Source organism: Capsicum annuum, chromosome 7 (genome assembly GCF_002878395.1).
Source record: "Capsicum annuum cultivar UCD-10X-F1 chromosome 7, UCD10Xv1.1, whole genome shotgun sequence".
Taxonomy (NCBI): Eukaryota; Viridiplantae; Streptophyta; class Magnoliopsida; order Solanales; family Solanaceae; genus Capsicum; species Capsicum annuum.
Genome location: NC_061117.1, coordinates 40,820,530 through 40,841,781, shown reverse-complemented (window position 1 = coordinate 40,841,781; position 21,252 = coordinate 40,820,530).

Genomic DNA, 21,252 nt, shown 5'->3' with positions numbered 1-21,252 from the left:
CATCATATGGTAGTGGCAACAACCATCCCAGCATAGTTGGTAAGCCTTCTCAAATAGTAAATGTGGTATCTGAACAAGTTAATGTTGTTCGTTCAAGTCATGATCTGGGATCTGCACCACTGGCCAAGGCTCACATATTCACAGATCAAGAATTCACTCAAATCACAAACATGCTGAACAAGGATACTAAAGACATGAAATAAGTAACTATGACAGGTATAACCACTTTTTTTCTATCCAAAATATTTTCTAACAGTTGGATTGTAGATTTAGGGGCTACACATCATGTGGTTGCAAATAAACACATGTTTAGAAATAGTAAAAGCTTAGCATTAAGTCACGAAGATAAACTACACCTCCTTACTAGTGATGAAGTAAATATTTCTCAGATTTAAGAGGCTTATATGTTTGCAGATGGTGTGATCAAGGATGTTATTTTTTTCCCAGACTTTAGACTTAATCTACTGTCTATTTCTAAGATAACTAAGGAACTTTCTTATTTTGTTTCCTTCTATCCTAATTTTTGTATATTTGTTTTCAGTGGAAACGTGAAAGGGATTGGTAGCTAGTTGGGTGGCCTTTATATTATTAGTAGAGAATAGGAAGATAACACTGACCATGCAGTACCAAAGCACAACAAGATCATTGTAGAAGTTTCTATTCAAAGTTGCACACTGTGGCACAAGAAAATCCAGCTTCACAGGTTCTAAGATCATTAGATTTTTTGAAGAATCATAATGATGTAGATATGTTGAATAAATCTACAATATTCCCATTAGCTAAAAAAAGGTTATCATTCCCTCATATCACTTTAAAATGTTCAACCTATTTTATCTTGTACGCGTGGATCTTTAGCTACCTTATAGAACTTCTACTTTTGATAATAAGTACTATTTTTTTTACTATGGTTGATGATTACAGTAGATACACCTCGGTTCATCTATTACAACTAAAATCTGAAACCATAGTGGCTATTAAGACCTTCATATCCGTGATCAAAACATAGTTTGGAGTATTAATAATGACTATAAGATCTAACAATGTGACTAAGTTTACCAATTCTCAATGCCATGTGTTATCCCAGTCTTTGGGGATTTTGCATCAAACTAGCTGCCCTCACACTCTACAACAAAATAGAGTTCTGTAAAGAAAGCACAAACAAATATTTAACATAACTAGAGCTCTAAAATTCCAGTCTTATTTGCCCATCATGTATTGGGGATTGTGTGTGAAGGCTGCAGTATACATTATGACCAGGTTACCATCCTCAATTTTAAATGATAGAAGTCCATTTAATATATTATTTTCCAAGGATCCCAAGTTGTATCATTTAAGGGTAATTGGCTACTTGTGCTATGCCACAGTTGTCCCTAGAGGTGATAAGTTTGCTGAAAGGGCTAAACCTGCTTTGTAGGATAATTAGAGTCTCAAAAGGGGTACTTACTTCTAGACTTACAATCCTAAAAGTTGTTTGTTAGTAGAGATGTTGTGTTCAAAGAAGACACATTTTCATTTGATACATCACAAATGGACTTGCAACCTGCAATAAGTTCCAAAGCTAGTGAAAACATCAATGGTTTCTTAGATTCCTCAGATGATGATATTCCTGCTGAAGTTCCTGATGAGCATACTTCCATTAAAGATGAAGCTTTTGTTGACACTGCTCTAGCTAATCTAGATGTACATGACACAAGTAATAGAGCAGCTAGTCCAGCTGATCTCTCCTTGACTCAAGCTTCTACCAGTAGGCCTACCAGAACTGTCAGGCCACCTGTATGGATGCATATTATATTGATACCTCTAAGTTCCAAAGATGCAAGCATCCTTTAGCCAGCAACTTGTCTTATTAGAAAATAAGCTCTACTTATCAAAGTTCTGCAATTTGATAGAACCCCAACACTTCAAGTAAGCTATAAAGGATGGCATATGGGTGGAAGCTATGAAGTTGGAAATCCAAGCATTGGAATATAACAATACATGGACCATCATTGAATTGCCTAAAGGCAAGAACACTGCGTGGTCCAAGTAGATATACAAAATAAAGTATCTTGCAAATGGGGAGGTAGAAAGTTTCAAAACCAAATTAGTGGCTAAGAGTTATAGCCAACAAAAAGGGGTAGATTATCATAAAACATATTCATTAGTTGCTAAGATGGTAAAAGTTAGGCGTGTAATTGCTGTAGCAGTATCTAGAGGCTCTACTCTTCATGAAATGGATATCTACAATGCATTCTTACAAGGTGATCTTTAAAAGGATGTATATATGGAACTGCCAGAAGGCTTTAGAAGACAGGGGGAGAATAAAGTTTGCAAGCTACTCAAATCCATGTATGGTCTCAAGCAATCTCCCAAACAATGGAATCTCAAACTCACTAATGCATTACTTGATGTTGGTTTCACACAGAGTACACATGATTATTATCTCTTCACTCTACACAAAGGAATTGATACAATGCTGGTTCTAGTGTATGTTGATGATTTTCTCAAAACTGGAAGAAATAATATCTTGATTAATGCAACCAAAGAAAAGCTACATCAATAGTTCAAGATGAAGGACTTGGGTGATCTAAAATACTTCATAGGTATTGGGATCCTCAGATCAGCTTCTAAGGTGATTTAAATCAAATAAAGTACATTCTTGAGTTAATTTTAGACATAGGTCATAGTGGTTCTAAGCCTGCACTCACCCCTTTGGAGTCTAATCTCACATTGACAATATTTGAATATGATCAATGCACAGGTATATAAGGAGATGAATTGTTATCTGATGTTTCCATTTATCAAAGACTGCTAGGAAAGGTCAAGTATGATACAATTACAAGACCTGATATCAGTTTTATTGTCCAAACTCTCAGTCAATTCATGCAACATCCTAAATAATCACATTAGGAGGCTGCTACCAGAGTAGTAAGGTACCTAAAAGGTTCAGCTAGTCAAGGTATTTAGTTAAAAAATGATCCTTCCACCACTCTCACTTATTTGTGTGACTCAGATTGGGCTGCCTGTCCTAATATGAGACATTCAATCATTGGATATGCAATTTATTTTAGTGAACCCTTCATATCTTTGAATTCCAAGAAATAACACACTATGTCCAGAAGTTTTGCTGAAGCTGAATATAAAAGCATATCTTCAGCAGTTGCAGAGGTAACTTGGCTTGCTCTACAAACTCAATAATCATAGTACTCTACCAATTTCTGTGTTTAGTGATAACAATTCAGCTATATAATTGGCCAATAATCCTGTGTTTCATGAGAGGACAAATAACATAGAGATATATTGCCATTTTATCAAGGACAAGATCAAGAATGGCTTAATACAGGCTACATATGTTCACACACATGATCAGGTGGCTGACTTCTTCACCAAGGGTTTAAGTCAAGCTCAACATGCACACTTATTAGGCAAGCTTGGTTTTCTTAACATACTACACCCTGCAGCTTGATGGGGAGTGTTTTAACATTGTGTGATTCATAATGTGATTGCTACATTTGTTTATGTAAATGTAAAGAGTTACTATTCCATTGAATAGCAAACAACAGTGTGTGTTGATGAAGTAGTTAGTTAGTTAGTGGTTTGTTGAGTTAGTTGAAGAGTTAATTTAAGGATTTGTTAGGCAAGTTGTCAAGTTGTTAGAGGGTTATGCTGAGCGATCAATGAGCTGGAGAAAATCTCACTCACCTCACCTCCTTGTCTATAAATAAGAGCAATAACATTATGTAAAGAGCATGGAAAAGTAAAAGTTCAATTTTTCTTCTATATTTCCCTCCATTAATCATGAATGATCGAGCTATTGTGCTTGAATTTCACATCCTCTTTTAATTTTATCATCATTTTCCTCTTTATCTTATTCTTTGTATTAGTCGCATCATAGTTTAGTAATAGTGTTGCTGGGACTGTTCACTATCGAAACCTCGAAGGCGTTAGGTTTTTGTGATGATTATTGTGTTTGTCGTTCCTTATGTTGAATAAACATTCTAGCGGTATTAGTTTACTGTTTTGGTTGCGTGTTCAAGAACTTGTGACATTTATTTTGGTTTATCTTATAAAGGAATTGTTTAATGTTATCGCAAAATATGATCGTGTTATTAATTTTATCATTATCATTATAATCGTTTTCTTTCAATTTCAAAATCTCCCATGTTAGCCTATCATCCAGCCTGTAGTTCCCTTTGAGTTAAATATTATTTGTTAAGTTATTTGTTACAGTTGACTTACTATTTTTACATCAACAAAATGTATGATGGCTTTAACTTTATTTCTGAATTCTCTATTGGGTTCCAACCTTTTTATTTCTGTCTTGACAGCTATTCAGACTATTGTACTTACTTTGAACATGTTAAGATCTTTCTCAATTTCTCTTGGTTGGCAACAATGATAAGAATAGTGGAGTAAGTTCATAAATAAATGGTATTTCATCTTGGGATCCCTCTATGAACCTTTTATGCACAAATTTATTCTTGAATTAGTCTGGAGAGGGTAGGGTGATCAACATCGGCAAAAACCAATGCATATTTCATTCAAAGCAAAATCTTTATATCTAGTTGAATTTGTCTAGAATGGTTACAACATGTTGCCTTTAATAATGTCCATCTTTTCCTTCTCATTTACTAGATTATCACTGATATTCTCATGTGCATTAAAATTTCATGTTTAGTCTTCCATTATTTACCTAATTTATTCATTCAATTTCTTAAGATGATTGTATTATTCTCCCTTTTTACATTTTCCCCCATCCGAGCATTCTTTTAAAGGTTTCTTCACTACATTAATATGCTCAGGAAATTCCGACTTAAATATTTATTTGGCCTTCTATACTTGTCTGTAGTTTGGTTAAATCATATTCCTGAATCTTCTTATCTTGTTAAAAAGATGAAATATTAGTTTCAAGGTTGTGAGTGTGATTTGATTATTAACTGTGTATTTTTCTTTAAGTCTATCTTACTTGGATGATTGACTCAGAACCTGAACTTCAAGATTACCTTTAACATTACCCTAAAATAGTTACTATTTCTTTCCTTATGTTGGTTTTGGATTTGAACATAACCCGTGTCCACTTTGACATCAAGTATTTTCATTTTGTGGCTTCATTCTAGTTTTGACTTCAAAAGAGTTTTTAGATCATTTGTCTTGCTTAATGAGGCTATGGATAACTGTCCAGTTATCTTGTGATTAACTTGATGTAATATCTGCCATAAACTTACAAGTTCTGTTAAGAAGGTTTGGCTTTCATTATTTTCTTTTTATCTCATATTCTAACTGGGTGTACCCCATGTAGCTTAAAGAATCAAAGTTTTCCCTCAAAATGATTTGATATTATGTTTTAGTTGTATTTCTATCTGTATAGAGTTCTAGCTTAGTTTACTTATGATTAATCATAGACAGAATAAAAATTGTCTTCTTTTGCTTGATTTGTATTAAACTAATGATCTGAGTATCAATTAGACTCTAATCCTTCTCTTTTCTTTTTGTATGTAAACTATTTTGGAGTCCATGATGGACTCCCTCCTATTTTAATTTTGAACGGGCTAATAAGGTCCATCTACTCAAAGTTTAAGTTCAAAGTTGATCATATGACATGAAAGTTCAAGAGGATAGAAGAAGAAGAAGAATGGGTTAAAGCCCATTGATGAAGCTATTATGAAGACTTGATAAAGTCTTGATTTTACTATTGTCTTTTTCAATTTATTACTTTATTCATTTATTCATTCATCTGGGCCACGAAGACACAGTTGCATGCTAATACATATGAAGCATATTTTGGGTCAAAGGGTCCAAAAAAGAGTTTAGGACAGGTTATGAGCCAAAAGCCCAATATTTAGACTCGGACAGGTGATAATGGGCCAAAGGGTCAGAAAAGATTAGGACAAGTTATGATCCAAAAGATTAATATTTAGACTAGGAGAAGTGACGATGGGCTGACAACCCATATGAATAGTTTAGGACATGTGTATGTGGGACAAAAGCCTAATTAGATTAGGAAAGTGTTGATGGATTTGGGTTTACGGGCCTAAGTCTCCTAATTCTCCCCTTTCCCTTTTTATGTGATATTTGATTTTAACTTTCTTAGAACTAGTTAAATTCTCCACTAAGTTGCCCATTTATTTTGTGCAAAATTTTTCTTAATCAATTACTTTTCAACAAATAAAATTAGTCAAAAGAGTTATTTTCAAGAAGTCCAGATAATCGCAAGTTAACGGATACTCTTAGAGCCTTAAAAATTTTGCAAGAGTATTAATAGGAACTGCTTATCCAAAATTGCAAACTTAAATTATTTTTTTTCTATTTTGAGTCATTGAAGTAATTTTCACAGGTTTCTTAATTTTCCTAAGCAAATTAAGTGGCGACTCTATCCTCGAGTTTAATAACATTTCAAAAGTGAAAAACTCAAATGTAATTTCTCTGTAAAACACTATGGAGTGACATTTCAGTGTTTATATATGACCTCATAAGTCACTAATGTGTTGGTCTTGGAGCAATATATGCTCAATGTATGTATATCGATAGGCACTGACTATTGTATATCATCTCATATCATTTCATTGCATTGTGATACTTATGGATTGTTGTTGTGATTGACATATATCATGATATTACTTGATATTGAACTACTAAGACTTTTCTATTTTGCATGGTTAATTTGAGTATGCTTTACTCGCTTTAGTTTTCTACTTGAGCTTAATAGACTTGTGATGGCTACAAAGTATAAGTGGACTATAATCACTCCTATTTTTTTGTATCCTTTCGATGCAGACCCTTGTATGAGTACTTGTTATATATGATAGTGTTGGTTGATTTCAATTCAAAGCTTTGGTGATCTCCTCCCTTCAGGATTCTACTTCGGCTTCCTCTATATTATATTTGTCTTTATTTGATCTATCACAAATAATTATGTGTTTATTAATTATGACTTTCTATTCTTGGAGTTGCTCTTGTGCTTATGACTATTGAATCTTAGCCATTAGTTCTGTAACACCCCGTATTCAAGTACGTATATTAGCGTAATCAAGTACGTGTATTGGTCTTATTTATATGGAATTAATTTTGTTTTATTTATACCGGAATTTGCCCGTTGATGGTTCCATGCGAAGGTTATTGAATAAGCTTTCCAATGCTATAAAGATTTCCAAAAATGGATATGTTTAGGATATAATCGAGTACGTTCGAAACTATAAAACGGTGGCCGGGATATTTGGGAATAGTAAATGTGCAGGAAAATTTCCTGGACACAAACTACTGAGGCCAGCCAATTTTTTGGGTCAATTTCGAACGATCATAACTCCTTTAATATAATGAACTGGGAGAGCTTCTACCTATGAAAATAAAGATCTTTGAGTCTTCTTTCCAATACAATTTCTTTAATCCAAATCCAACGTCTGAGTAAGGAGTTATACTCGTTTTACTTCAGTCTCTCAAAATAGATTTTTATGGTCAACTTCAAATGACCATAACTCCTTGTACAAGATAAACTGGGTGGCCTACTTTATATGAAATGAAATACCTTTGAATTATCTTTCCAAATATACCAATTTCACCCAAATCCGATATCGGAGCAAAGAGTTATGGTCGATCTACTTTAGCTTATCAAAACAGTCCACCAAAGAACAGATTTGGCATTATTTAAATTTTAAGGACATTTTGGTCATTTTCTATTATATTATGGATGGGAATATGTGTATATATACATGTATATGAGTTCAAAAACTCATTATCATCATCAATCATTGAGAAAAAACAAACCCTAGCCAAATTTGACCTTTAAATTACTTTTGATTCAACCGTAGAAATTTCAAAGTAATCTGATAACTGCGTTTGTCATCTCGAGAGCTTTGAACGGCACCTATTATTTGTGCAAATAGGATTGCATAATCAAGAGGTGAATTCTAAGGTATGAATATTGTTTTCCTTGTTCTTTTCCATATATATGTGTGTGATAGAGGATTATATGTATTAGTTGTTATTGAAAGGTGATGGAAATAGGGTTATGAACTCTTTTGCATGGTTTGGTTGTATTGAATTGTGAAAGGTGGATATGGTAATTGGGTTATGGAAGGTGGATATGGTAATTGAGTTATGGAAGGTGGATATGGTGATATACTATTGAATTGATGGTTATTTATGTCTATGGCTCAATTTGGTTTAATGGATTGGTTGGAAGGATAAATGAATCCAAACTTGATATTGGAGGATGTTGTATGAATATGCATGGCATGTGAATGTAATTGGAGTATAAGAAGGTTAAAGTGACACCCTTTAAGGTATAATTAAAGCTTACTACTCAACCACTAGTTTGGTGAATTCAATTAATTGAAATGTGACATTTGGTTGCTAATACTAGATTGCTATATATATTCATTGTAGATAAGTAATCCGAAAAGACGGGAAGTCCATTTGGGACTAGTATTGAAGGTTGACAGTCAGGTATGTAAAGCATACTCTATACCATATCTTTGGGATAAAAGTGAACAATTGTTCTATTAAGAAAGTTTCCAAAGTTATTCAATAACATGTGATCCATAACGGTTTTGTATGATGTCCTATGTTACCAATGAACTTGTTTCCACCCTATCATGGGTCGATCCCAGTTGATATGTACTGGAGGCAGCCTAATGGTCACAGTACAGTACAGTAATGATTACAAAGATGATAAGAACGAAGGTAAAGTGATTGAATAAATACAATGTATAGGTTGTCACAAGTTCTAGTAAGTGTGGTCCACTCCTATTACGATTTATTCACTTGTTTCTGGTTTCTATTGAGCTCCTATATCATATGTGATTATCTAAAACTTTACATACTCAGTACATATTTCGTACTGACGTCCCCCACGGGGGACCTGCATTTCATGCTTCAGGCACAGGTACCTCAGCCCATACACCGCACAAGTAGGAGCTAGGATATCCAGCTGCTTTTAGTGAGCTCCAGTTTGCTTCGGGGTTTTCTATGTCATATCCAGTCACTTTTGGTATTGTATAGAAGTTAGTTATATGGTGGGGTGTGTCCCGACCTTAGTTAAACTCTTGTATTGTCTAGAGGCTTTGTAGACCTAATGTACAGTCAAGGTGGTGTTTTGTTAATAGACATGATGGCTCCAATGGACAAGTATTGTATATACATATATATGTGTGCTCGAGCTTATACAGGTGATTATTTCCTTTTATATGTGACATGATGCTGTTCGAATTTCGGGTTGTCATAGAGGTATGCATGGGAAGTATAAGGTTATGAGCTGGTTCTCCAGGGCGTCCTCGGTTACGGGTGCTAGTCCACCCCAATAGGATTTGAGGCGTGACAAGTTCTAATTGGACTTTTTAAATTATTTTAGAGATAATTTGGTTTTATCTTATGGTTTTTAGCTATTTATCTGTATTTAGGATTTGTTATTCCTTTTTCCATATCTCCTTGGTATAATAAGTTAGTCCAATCTATCACAGTTGAGTAGGGTAGGTACCATCACAACCCATGGGTTTTTCAATTGTGACAAGTTGGCTTTTAGAGAGCTAGATTCACTAGTCTCATGAGTATAAGAGAAAATGTCTAGTTGATTCTCATGGATCAATATGTATACCTCTGTTCTTATCATTTGGAGGTTATGGGATATTCTTACAAAAGATTCTACACTTTCATTACATATTGTGTGCACTATATACTTTTTGAATTATAAACCTTTTATTTTATCTTTCCATAGTCAGTAAGGACACGATCTGGTGCTATTGCAAGTGATAAGTTGACACTTACTTTTAGGGGCCAGTTAGGGGTTGAGGTAGACATTGGACTATGATAGATGTAGAGAACATGTTGTAGAATATTTTAGGGGATGTGACAGGGTGGCATTTTCTAAGTTGGAGGTTGATCTTTATGATACAGTACATCTTTCAAAGGTATAGGGATAGGTAAGGTTCCAATGAGTTTTTATATAGCCATACTAGTGTTAGAAAATGTTATTATTTGACCGTTAAGCCATTTAGAGGGTGTAGCTTAGACAAGGCTCTACTACTCTAGATGGGTGTCAAACTATAGAAGATACTCATCTGTTAAGATAGGTACTAATTCATAGTCTTTAAACTCATGGGCAAATCCAATAACTACTATGGCCCCATATATTGATACTTTAGTTTTGAAGATTTATTATTCCACTAATTTTTCCAAGACCAATCATTACAACTGATAAATAGAAAATGTTTGATAGGTTCGTAAGATTAGGTCCTCCCAAGTTCAATGGAGCACTTGAGGAAGATGCATATGAGTTCTTATTTAGTTTATAGGAGAGGTTGCATAACATATATTTGTTTGACTTTAATGGCATAGATTATAATAACTTTTTGATGGTTAGGGTAGCACGTAATGGCGAAGGTTTTATATTAGTTGTATGCCAGTAGGTTAACCTCCCATGATATTGTCATAGTTTTTTGAGGGTTTTCTTAAGAAATATTTATCGTAGTGCTGGAGGGTGAAATTGAGAGATGACTTTGATTCATTAAAGCAATGCTCAATGATTGTTACTGAGTATGAGATCATTTCCATACCTTTCATAGGCCTGCCTTGTTAAATTTTCCAATAGATGGAAAATATGTTAGGATGTTTATGAAAGGATTGTCTACTTTTTTTGCAGTTGGCTACAACTCAGTTGGTGACTACTGGGAACACTTTTTAATAGATAGTGAATCACACCGGTATAATTTAGGGTATTCATCACAATACTCAGGGGGTAGTGTTAGGAAATTTCAAAGATAGGGTGGTGTTAGTGGATCCCCATCTCGAAGTAGTGATTTCTCAGGTAGAAGTTCCCATTTTTAGCATAATAGGCATGTTTAGGAAGCATTATAGGGTTCTGAGGATGGTTATTTAGTTTGTGGTACTACGGATAGTCAGATATTCAGGGTTTCTAATTCTTAGTTTTTAGGATACAGAAGTTATTTTAAATAGACACAATGTCTAGTATAGGACAAAGAATGTTTTAGAAGTGGTGAATTAGGTCACATTGTGTGGGTTTCCCCAGGCATGGGTAGGTTTCACCATAATAGTGTTTTTAGATGCAGACATACCAAGAACTAGCACCACCTGCTAGACGAGGAGTGCAAAGTGGGATAGATAATTAGTAGGGTGTTACGGGTGGAGCCTAGATAGCTCATGGTGTTGGTTATGGAGTTTCTCAGTTGGGGGGATGGCAGATGTGGTATATGTTATGAATTTTGGATAGACTTGATTTGAAGGTCTCTAATGTAGCTATAACGATTATTATCCTAGTTTGTCATCGAGATGCTTCAGTATCATTGAATCTCGAATCTAGTTTAGCCTATGTATCTACATATTTTTGTTGGGTTTTGATATGATGTGTGGGTGGATCAAGTGTATCGAGTGTGTGTTGTAACTTTTTTAGGATATGATATTTGAGTTGATTTGATTATTCTTGAGATGGTAGAGTTTCAAATGATTTTGGGTATGGATTAGATCTATTCGAGATTGTCATGCAATGATAGTTACTTTAGTTATGATGGGTGCAAAGAGGTTAGAGTGGAGAGGTACTATAGTTTCGTATTATATGGGTGTTATATAATTCTTCTGGGCTAAATGAATGATGGATATATGGTGTATTTCTTACTTCATGTACATTCATGATACTTTGACACTTCCTTTAAAGTCAAAATGATCGGTTAGGGAGTTTAAGGATGTATTTTATTTGAATTTAACATGTGCTCTTCCAGATGGAGATAAAAATATTTTCTATTTACATAGAGCTGGGCACTTAGCCCATCTTTGTTTCTCCTTAAAGGATGGATTGAATAGAGTTAAAGGAATTAAAAGACCCTTTTTAAGATCTATTGAGCAGGGGTTATTTGTCCTAGTGTTTTACCTTGGGGTGATCTTGTGTGGGTCATTAAGAAAAGGCATGGATTTATGTGTATATGTATCGACTATCAATAGTAATATATGTCAAAATTAAGAATAAGTATCTTCTGGCACATATTGATGACTTGTTTGATCCGCTATAGAGGTTTCAGTTGTTTCGTAGATTGATTTTAGATCAAGCTATCATTAGTTGAAGATTAGGGCCTCAAATGTCCTTAAGTCTGCTTTCCAAATATTCTATGGGCATTAGAAGTTCTTGGTGATGTCCTTTGGATTGTCTAATGCCTCGGCAACGTTCATGAAGTTGAAGAATGGAGTATCTCATCCTTATTTGGATTCTTTTATGGTTGTGTTCAGTGGTGAAATCTTGGTGTATTCCAAAAGTGAGATGGATAATATAAAACAATTAAGGAACATGATTCAGAGGTTGAAGAATGAAAAATTGTATGCTATGTTTTTGAAATATGAGTTTTGGTTAAGTTTTATGTCATTCATAGGGCATGTGGTGACCAAGGACGGTATCATGGTTGACCCAACCAATATTGAGGTAGTTCAAGTCAATTAAGGCCTTCCACTCCTACCAAAATCGACAACATTATTTGTTTGGATAGCTATTATAGGTGGTTCAACATGTCTTCTCTTCTATTGTGATGCTCTCTTCTATTGTCTTCTCTTCTATCATGGTCAGGTGTTGAGGGAAATATCATACTTTTTGAACTAGACAAAAAGGTTCTCTAGTGGATTGACCAATTTGTGTTTGTCCGCTCTGTGCATCTTCTTTATGAAGCAGTCTTACCAGAAGAATGGAATTGTTGTAAAAAGTGTTTTTCTCTTGTTACTCAAAATTATTCGCAAGTTTATTTCTATATTTGAAAAAGTGTTTCTTTTTTAGCTTCTTCCTGGACCCTTTTACAATTGAAATTTTACCTTAGGACAAAAAGATTCTCGACAGTGTGAGGATGGAAAAGTGTGGTTGGAGATTTATTTTTGAGAAAATGGTCTGATACTTCTCCAACCACAGTGTGCTTAGCACACAACCCTTTCTCTTTGTTTTATCACTTACCCACAAATGATGTCGTTTTATTTTCTTCTTGTCTTAGGGATAAAAGTTTGTGAGGCCAAGGATTGATGGGATTATTTCCTCTTGAATTATACTAGGTACATGTTCCCCCTTCAATCAGAAGCGAAGAAGAAAAAGGTGCTCCAGTTAGGAGCTCGTTGGAGGAAAAGGAAAAAGTCTTTGTTGGCAAATTTTCCTTATCTTCAAGAGGGAAGAAAAGAGGTAAGGGGAAGTTATTTCAAATAAAAATTTTCTAAAAAATTGGCCATAAGCAGGAGGCTTCTCCCACTAACAGTACCCCTTTTCTATGAATGAAGCAGTAGATGAGCTGCTTTAGAAATTCGGGGCTGCCGAAGGAGAGATCTGTTCTTTGGCCCCACCTGTGGAATCTCCTTTTGGAATTACTTTTCGTGCTCACCAAGATTTTTTATCGACCCCTAGATTTTCCTTGAAGGTCTTGTAACTTAAGGCAACAGTGGTACGGAAAAGATCATATGTAACCGAATGTTACAATTTTAGGATGAATTCATGAGAAACATGCTGTTTCACAACGACATGGATCTTTTCCACCAATTGTTCTTCAATTCTCCATTGTAAAGTTTATTTCACTATGATATATTTAATTTTTGAGCTTTCCTCCATCCTTTTTCTTTTTGAATAACATCATCCCATATGAAGGGATATCTCCACATGTTAGCAACTTTATCTCTTCAGAAGGGTGAACAACTTTAGGAAAGGACAATCATTCTAGAGGAGTGGATCAAAATAATGGAGGGGTGGTCGACCAGAAAAGTGAATGTGTTGCAAAGAATATAGAGGCCATCGAAATAGGGGATCAGGCCGAATTGGATCAAATATTATCTCAGCTAAAAGAGCGCGTTGCTACCATCACTTCTGCATAGGTTGAAGTAGATTTTTTCAAGGGAAAGGATGAGATGATCCGGGTAAAAAGAAGAACTTGTATGAGTAATGAAAAGAGGATAGAGCTTCACACGAGATATTGGCGAGACGTAGGAATTGACGCTCTGTTATAAAGAAACGCCTTTTGGCCCGACGCCGAGACAACATTTTGAAATATCTCTTTGAGCTTCTCAAAATAAAGTTTAGGTTGATGCTACTGTAGTGGAGAAAAAAATTCAAAACAACCCACAAGGTCATAAATATTATCAGCTTCCTCCTTTAGATCTTACCGAGATCGCTCCTCCCATGAAGACCAATCCAAAGAGAGCGATTGGGATATGTCCCCAAGCTTGTTTTCAAAGTTGTTTTGTATAGGTCTTTACCTTTTATTTTATCTTTTCTAATGTATTTATTGTTTCCCTTCTGTTTCTTTTTTATAAAATAGTTTTTTTCTGCTTGAGATTGTAGCACACTTATCTTAGCCTTTTATTGGCCATGCATTATTTAAAATCTTTTGTCTTTCTTTTAGGCTTATGAGGTATCATACCCTGATGCATTAAAAAGTTTGTACTTAATGGTTAGAGGTAGTGACCATTTAGTTTTGTGTAATAGTACTATGATGCTCAAGAAAATCCCCTAGCCAATACACGGTGCTCAAAACCAGAAGTGATTCCAAGCTAACCCTTAGTATAGCATACTAACCACCATATGAGAAATCTAAGTGAAAGATATAACGAGAGCATAAGATAAGTTCTAAATATTTTTGAAAGCCATAATGAATAATGTACATAGCCCAAAGGGCCAATATAAACCATACGCTAATTTATGAAATCCTCAAAACTAAATAACATAATTTGTCGGGATAAGGCCCAGCTAACCTTAAAAATATGTCTAAAACTAAATGAAAAGGAGAAACTAAACAAAGTCTTTGAATAATGAGGACTCACCACTACTGGATTCTAAGTTTATGGACAACTACCCATGTGCGTGAGAGTGAGGACCTGAATCTACATCACATGTACTTAGTATGTATAGATTAAACCAAACAACATAAATACATATTCTTACAAGGAATTAAAAGAAATTCCAAAACTAAAGGTTTTATAAAGATTCGTATAAGCTAAAATTAAAACTATTAAAGACCATAAATGAGTATTTCTGAAAGATAATGCACATGTGAAAGCATATTTTTCAAAAATCATTCCTAAAAGGATACATATCTGGAATCATATTAGCTTAAATTATATCATATTCATATAATACAAAAAGTTATAAGGATCATATCATGAAAACCATGAATATGAAGTTAAATTTCATTAAATAGAGTTTCTTATAAACAACATAAACCAGCGAGCATCATGGAGTCCATGTCATACATCCACAGTGAAAAATATTTTTCTAACCTGTCTAAGTTAGAACCATAAATATAAGGATCCAGAAAATGCACCTAAATGGGGCAGATATGACAACCTTAACTAATGGAAGAACCTTATCCTATGGTGGCACGTAGTTTTGAAACCTGAGTTTATTGTGAATCCTTATTCTCTAGGTGCTAAATACTAATCCAAGAACTAATTCATAACATATGTCAAAACGTACATAAATAATGCTTATTCATACATAAATCGTGAATCATTAAAAGGATTTGAGTTTAAAAACAGTCATGGAATTCCCCTTCTTTGCATTTATTCAAGTTTCTTAAATATTCATAATGTCATAAGGATTCTAAAATCATACTTGTGATTTTAGTTTCATAAAAACCAGTATTTAAAAATCATATCAAGAATTAAAGTTCTACAAACGTGGCTGCTGTGATTATATTAATGATAATCATATCTAGGAACATCAAGAAATCATGGAATATACTTCATAAAAAGATGAGTTCAAAAGTGAGATTATAAACCCTAACCTTAGCCATGAATTCATTAAGAACTAGAAATTTTGGACATAAGGATAAAAGGAAAATCCATTGATGTCATTCATATATTAATTGCTTTTCAATAAGTCAAAGAGGAACCCTAATTCAAGGAAGAATCGCCAAAAATTTGGTTCATGAAATTTTGATTGTACTCTATTGAAAATCCTTGGTTATGGTGTAGGAATTCATTAATATTCTAGAAATATAATGATTGAAATAATAGAAATTGCTTACAATTGCATGGGGTAACTTACCTTAGGGTTATAGGATGAAGAGAAAAGGAAATACCGACTTGGGATTGATGGGAAATAGAATGAAAGTAGGAAAACATGGAAAAATGAGCATTTAATAAATCCCATCAGCCATTTCGGCGATTTAGAGGTGAGCTCGCCAAACTACTAGGTGGTACGCAAAAGTACAACCTCAGATCTCCAAAATGAGTATTTCTTGAAAGTTTTCAGGAAAGTTTTGGACATAACCAAACTTTTATCAACACTGACACGTCTTAGTAAATTAAACATAACTTTCTACTAAAAATTTAGATTAATGAATGGTCAATTAGGTTGAAAATAAGACTCAAACACCTTTAATTTGGTGGGTCTTGATCTATTAATCTTATCATATTCTATGAGTTGTTCTTAGTTGAATATGACCCAAGTAAAATCGTACACCAATAGTCATCAGGTAAGAAAGCTTTCAACTTTACTTTGAGCTAGAAGTTCCTTATGACCTTAATACATTTCCAAAGTTCTTTCCACCGTAAAGAAGTGGTCATAAAATCTATGTAACATTAGAAATCATTAGGTTTAGGTCTATAAGTATTTAAAAAATAATTTGGATCTTAGTTCCAAAGTTTGGGATGTTATAATATCTCCCCCTTGGGATCATTCATTCTAAAATGAAGACTAAAGCTAGAATGAAAAGATGTTTATCTCAACTTTCTTTTGACTAACTAAAACTTCACTTAATGTCATAACTCAATCTAAATTATACCAAGATTGGGACCCAACTAGAGAATACATGAGCATGAACATAAGTATGGAACCCCAAGATAAACAAATCAAGGCATGAAAGCTTCTAGGAGTTGCTATAGGTAAAAGGTTATTACCTAAAAAATTCTCATCAGAATTTATCATATATTCTAGGGAAAGAATTGCAAGTATGATTCATTGGAGACACCTGAATATTGAATACAGTCATGGTCTAAGCATCCTAGTCATCTGATATGGCTCTATAGTGTAGAAACTATATGGACTTAAACATAAGCAAACTCTATATAAATCTAGTTGACATGAATCATGGGTATCTTAAGAATGAGGTAATAATAGGGATGGAATTCCTTATATGATACAGTTGATGGATTTTAAGCTTAGAAACACTTCTCAACTACATTTCTCATCCTGACTACTAAAATTCATTAGTTAAAACTTATAACTTTCACAAGGGTATATGTTACTACTTCTACCAAAGATTGAATTTAATTGCACCGTCTTATCATATTCAAGACAAAATCAGAGTCACAAGGTACTACAACTAAGATGATCATACTAATATGAACCATAGGATTTATGTTGTACTTCTTTGTAGGGACATCCATCCCAAGAATAGTACTTCTTCTTACCGCCCAACTATACTCATCCTAAGTTCTAACTGAGAAATCAATCGTGTGTAGCAAATTCATGCATATCTACACAAACATAGCATTCAAGCTTATAACTATATATACTTCATGGCTCCATCTATACAACCAAACTATCTAAGAACTTTCCCATTTTACTAAAATATTTACTAGCTAAAATTTCATGAATTGTCGTAAAAGGACCACCAAAATTACTCATCTAACTATTTTATATAACAAATACTAACCTTGATCTCCATGCACACTTATTAAGTACACCAAAATTTTCAATGATAAGGATCCTCTATATATTCCTATCTAAAACCATTATTTTGCCACTTTCATTGCTGCTACATTAATAGTAGGAGGGTTGTTATAAGATTAGAGTATGAGGATCTTGAATAAGAGGGATGATGTTTAACTATGACTTGTATTTATTGCTACCTTGGTACTCATAAATAGATCCTGTGACGTAAGGTATCACAGACACAAATACTTTAGATATTAACTCATAGAGTCTGAGTTGGGAGTTTTTCATAGAATATGCAAGGCATAATCATCCATCACTTGAGAACACACATAGGGCTTAATACAAGAGATAATAAGTATTAAGTAATCAAGAGATCTAATCTCAAAACATATAAGATGTAGCATGAGTTTCACTAGTTATTTTATGCATATCATACATCTATAGGACTAAGCATACCGTAAAATATTAGTGTACATCTCACAAGCTATATAATGTAAGGATGTTGTTTAAAGATTAATGGAGCATTATTAGGACCATTGAGTGAGACTATTACTTCTCATACTAGGAACTAAAATTAGATATGAATCTACGTGAAGTGCATGAGCATAGGTTATGGGCATAATATGCAAGTTATAAGTAGGGTGTCATAAAAATTACAATATGAGAAGTATACTAGAGTATTAATGGATTACTATTTCATTATCATAACACTTTCTAAAACACATCACTATCTCATTATCAAGTCCCTGTCATCTGTCCCTTACATCAAAGCCAAGTATCTAAGTTTGTGGATCTCTTTAATATTCTCTAAACTGAACTATAATAAATTTATTCTTCTGATTGAGCTATAACTATACACATAGATAATTAACTCCCCCATGTAAGACTATATTTGTAGACATAGAACCCCTCCTAGTACTTCCTTTTGAGATACTACTTTTAACATTTTCTATCCTTTATAATCATCAAGATATAACTTAAACACTTACAAGTGAACATAACCAACTCCCCTAGCACCTCATGATCTAATATTTATTTTTATTGTACTAATATAATACGTCTAAGTTTATATTCGTCTGAATCAATGGAGATGAAAGTTTTATAAAAAGGCTCATCACCATCTACCTCTTATTCCTCAATTCTGATCTTAAGACACCATATAATATTTACCATACATTGCCTTCTCCATACCAGGAAGCTCAAGAATACCAAATAAGAACACATACCACTTAATAATCTCATATATCATGCAACCACATACTAGCTTGGGTTCACTTATATCTTTGTAATACTTAAGGATCTCCTTTATATGCTAAATTAGTTACCAGTCATTGTTTCATATGAGGGATCACATCAATATCATACCCGTACCATCAGGCTTACTTAAAATTAATAAACTTAAATTCATTCATACAAAATTTCAAGCCTACTAAACAATTATATAAAATTAGCATCACTAACCCTACACACTATCATTTATTACCACCATGGTGATCATTCATAGTTAAAAATTACTGTCTAGAACCAAACATGCATAATGATGCAACTTCACATACTATCTTGGGTTAGCAGCTACTAGATAAAAATTGTAAAAACTAGTTCTCTAAAACCTCATGATAAATACAGTCGATCTAAATCTTATAGTCTTTTTAATATTAGTACATTAGCATATCATTCTTTCATATATAACTACTACTTGTTCATCCATACACCTATACTAAATTCATAGCTCTATAAGCATCTAGTGGTTCCTTTTCAAAATCACAAAGCATAGTCAAGATCTATAAATCCTAAACCAATTTGTACTTTCATTAATGAACTACACTTGACTTCTATTCCTTCTACCATGAAATCCATGCAACACTTACTACCCCTTGGTTAACACTTAAGGACATATCATCTCTATTCCAGATTAATGGATACCTAACTTGTATATATATATATATATATATGCGCACACATTATTCTAGCTTAATAGATACAATACTTTTATATATACTATACTTTAATAATTCACTATCTCCACCTTTCTGGCAACTACAATTCTAGGTTCATAGTTCTAATTCCGAGTCATTCTACTTCTTATAAATAAAATTTATGAAAATTACACTATCTCTCAGTTGAAAATACTACCCAAGAATTTAGAAATATATTTTCTCCTTTCATGTTAGTTTACCTATATCGAAAGGTTAAAAAAAATATTAATACATATAATATTTTTGGTCAATAACATGATTTACATTGATAAGGTATCAAGATTTTGAATTGTGGGCTAAAATCCATTAATGGACACCTCTCAAGTTATTTGTATGATCTCTATAGTGTCATATGGTTTTATCTAAGAGCACCATATTTATAAGAACAAAGTTTACTACTTTTATCACCTCAAAGATGAGGCACAGTTGGAGGAATTTTGTTCAACACACAATTGTGCATAAATTTCATAAGGGACTGCTCTATTACATAACTTAGAGTATGAAAGAAGGGAAAGTATTTCCTCAATAATTTATATCTTCTTTGTTAAAAGTGGGGTGTGCTTTACACCCATAAAAAAAATCAAGCAAATATGACTTTTAGATATCCTAGGACTTGAGAGCTCTATACTCTAATAAAAAGTTTGTCATGATCTGATGCTACTCCCTAACTGACACATGGTGTTTGGAATCATAAGTGATACAAAGCAAATCCTTAGCATAACTTACTAATCATAATGTATGACATTTAACCAAAGGTCATAATGAGATCATAATATAAGTTCTAAAACTTTTTTGAATGTCTTAAAAACAATGTGTGACACCACAGGTGTTGACCACAGAAAAATCTGTGTTTTTGAAGTCAATTCCATGACTACAACTTACCCTACGAGTCATAATGTGTCATTGAGAGTAATAGGTCCCCAATCGGGTGTACAGTAAAGGTAGCCTAAGTTACTGACCTAATTAAAAATGGATCCTAATGAGTTGTAAAGATTTTTAATGAGTAGTATGGTCTCATCCATAGCAAAACTAGTATGTGACCTAAGTGGTTTTGTCTTGACTATGACTTAGACCTTACGAGTCATAGTATCACGTGATGAGTCATATGATGTGAATCATAGGGTTATCAAAGAAGGGTCCTTTAGCTACTGTCTTGACTATGACTCATGGTGATGAGCCACAACGTGTCCATCTGAGGTGCATAGTGAATTATAGTCGCTGCCAACAATTTTTTAGGTTTAATTAAGGCCGCTTTGGACAATTCCCCTTTTTCCCAAATAATGACCCATGACTTAAAACCCATTTTGGGTGTCATTAACACTCCAAAACTAATTAAAATAACTTTCTAGTTTCTCTCAAATTCACTCAAGAATGGTACTTAGGGTTTCCAAAAAGTTGATCAATTAAAGCTCCCAAGGATAAATTCTCTCCATAACTCTTGATATTTCAGGCATTTTAATCTGCCCCAATTATTACATTTTAACAACACGTGTTTTAAATAATCTTCCTTGTGGTTTTGATGTTGCTTTTGGAACATGGGTTGAGAGTTTTTGAATGACTTGTTTATGTGATGTTTCATGTTTACATATGCATTATTGATTTTTTAAATCGTGGTTTTGAAACCAATTTGATGGATGGGTATGGTAAATAAACTAGGGAATTATGGTTCCCCCAAATTTT